This window comes from Sander lucioperca, chromosome 8 (genome assembly GCF_008315115.2).
Source record: "Sander lucioperca isolate FBNREF2018 chromosome 8, SLUC_FBN_1.2, whole genome shotgun sequence".
Taxonomy (NCBI): domain Eukaryota; kingdom Metazoa; phylum Chordata; class Actinopteri; order Perciformes; family Percidae; genus Sander; species Sander lucioperca.
This window is the reverse complement of record NC_050180.1, coordinates 35,067,787-35,070,286: the sequence shown is the minus strand read 5'-3', so window position 1 is coordinate 35,070,286 and position 2,500 is coordinate 35,067,787. Positions and strand designations below refer to the sequence as shown.

Genomic DNA, 2,500 nt, shown 5'->3' with positions numbered 1-2,500 from the left:
TTAGCTTCCGGGAAGAAGACGGCGCAGTTTATATAAACACACAATGGCGTAGTTTCCCTAAACTCTGTTTCTGGAACTTCAACACTTAAAACAAAGGCAACCGCGATATATTTGATGTGTGTAGTTTCTAGTACGTTATGGTAACGTTACATAACTAGTGTTTGACTACTTCCGTATGTGGCAGTTACTCTATTTTCTTTGATAAATAATATTTAAAGTAGTGTTGTGTTGTCTGACTTTGCTACTGCCGTTTAAATAGTTAAGGGGAGACACTACAGGGGAAAAAAACATAATTAAATCTACACATTTTGGGCTTTTTATCGTCTATAACCAGGCTTCAAAATTAACTTTTTCGTCCACCAGCTAAATTGCTGGTGAATGTTTAAATTTGACCAGCCACTCAATAGATTACCATTGTTTTTATGGCTGGTGAGTGTAGCAAATCTACCATCCCTTTGCATATTTTTTGACCAGCATTTGGCTGGTAGATGGTGCTAATTTTGGAGCCTGTCTATAACATGTCTTGTTTCAGACTTCGAGGAGAGAAAACCAAAAGTTAGCGTTGGGTAATGCTTATTTTTTTTGCACATTTAAACCAATATTTCAGAAAACTTGTAATACTAAAATAAACTGTCTTAATGTCAGTAATCAGCGGGGAGAGTTTGACGGAGATATCTGTCAGTTAAAATAATTTCCACCTATCCACCTGTAAGTGTATTTCACTGCAACGTGACGTCACATTTCAACGTAGAAATGTACGTAAATAGAGCGGGAAAGGCTTTACCCGTTACACACACACACACACACACACACATATATATATTTTAGGGCTGTCAAACGATTAATTTTTTTAATTGCGATTAATTGCTGAGTTTCTATAGTTAATCGCGATTAATCGCATGTTTTATCACATGATTAAAATTCTATTATTTTGCATTTCAGAACAGTTTTTAAGTCCATATTAACAATCTAAAAGCCATTCTTACCAGTGGATCTTGATTGGGAATCAAATGAATGCAAAGAAAGTTACTTTATGAACTTGATTTTAAGATTTGTAATTATTTATTTACTGTAACCAAAAGAAAAATGTGTGAATCTGTCGTTATTGCACAATTCCTCCAAGGACCTAACTAAAAAACTACAAATCCCTATCCTTACTAGAGTCAATATAGTGTTTAGTAACTCCTAAATAGGGCTGTCAAACCATTAATTTCTTTTAATTTCTCTGAATTTCTGCAAATAATGCGATTAAAAAAAATTAATCGCATTGCTATTAACGCGTTAATGCTGACAGCCCTTAAAAAAAAAAAAAAAATATATATATATATATATATATATATATATATATACATATACACACACACCTACACACTTCCGTTCCCGATACATCAAGACTGTAAAGCAGCAGACCGGTCAGTCTGGATGCAACAAAAACAAACATGTTGCAGGAAGTGACTAAACGTCCCAAAAAAAGTGACACGAAAATTAGAAAAAGTGACAAAAAGTGTCCCAAAAAAAGCAACAAAATGTAAGAAAAAAGAGACGGAAATGTCAAAAAGGGTGACGTCCAGCGATAGAAATAAGATGGATAGAAAGGCTGTTGGACAGTTATATGTTTTTATGTCTATGTATGTTTTTTAGGAATTAGGAAACGGGGTTCAACGCTAAGGTTGTTTTTTTTTTTTTGTTTTTTTTTTACTGGACCCCTATCATTAAAAATTTTAAAAATCAAGAGGAAAAATGTGGGAAAAAATACGTCAAAAAAGCATTTTAAAAAAAAAACCCGTCAAAAATGTAAACAAACGTTCACAAAGAAGTCAAACGTCGGAAGAAAAACGACTTAAAAAACGTCGGAAGAAAAACAACTTAAAAAACGTCGGAAGAAAAACAACTTAAACGTCGGAAGAAAAACGACTTAAACGTCGGAAGAAAAACGTCTTAAAAAACGTCGGAAGAAAAACGACTTAAAAAACGTCGGAAGAAAAACGTCTTAAAAAACGTCGGAAGAAAAACGACTTAAAAAACGTCGGAAGAAAAACGACTTAAAAAACGTCGGAAGAAAAACAATTTAAAAAAACGTTGGAAAAGGCGAACGTTGAAAGCATCAACGCGGAGGGTTTTTACTGGCCCCAATAAAAAATGTCGAAAAAAAATTCTAACTTTAAAAACAAAATACGTCAAAAAACATTTTCAAAAAAAAACGTCAAATGTTCAAAAAAAGTTTCAAAAAAAACGTCGTCGTAAGAAAAACAACTTAAACAACGTCGAAGAAAAACGTAAGAAAAACAAGTTAAACAACGTCGGAAGAAAAACAACTTAAAAAATGTCGGAAGAAAAACAACTTAAACGTCGGAAGAAAAACGACTTAAACGTCGGAAGAAAAACAACTTAAACAACGTCGGAAGAAAAACGTCGTAAGAAAAACAAGTTCAACAACGTCGTAAGAAAAACAACTTAAAAAACGTCGTAAGAAAAACAACTTAAAAAATGTCGGAAGAAA

General features: G+C 33.1%; 1 protein-coding gene across 2 annotated transcripts in view; it reads left to right on the top strand.

Moving 5' to 3' along the window:
* Window positions 1-2,500, top strand: part of LOC116067589 (integral membrane protein 2B) — a 25,976-nt gene that overhangs the window by 287 nt on the left and 23,189 nt on the right. The window lies entirely within an intron of this gene.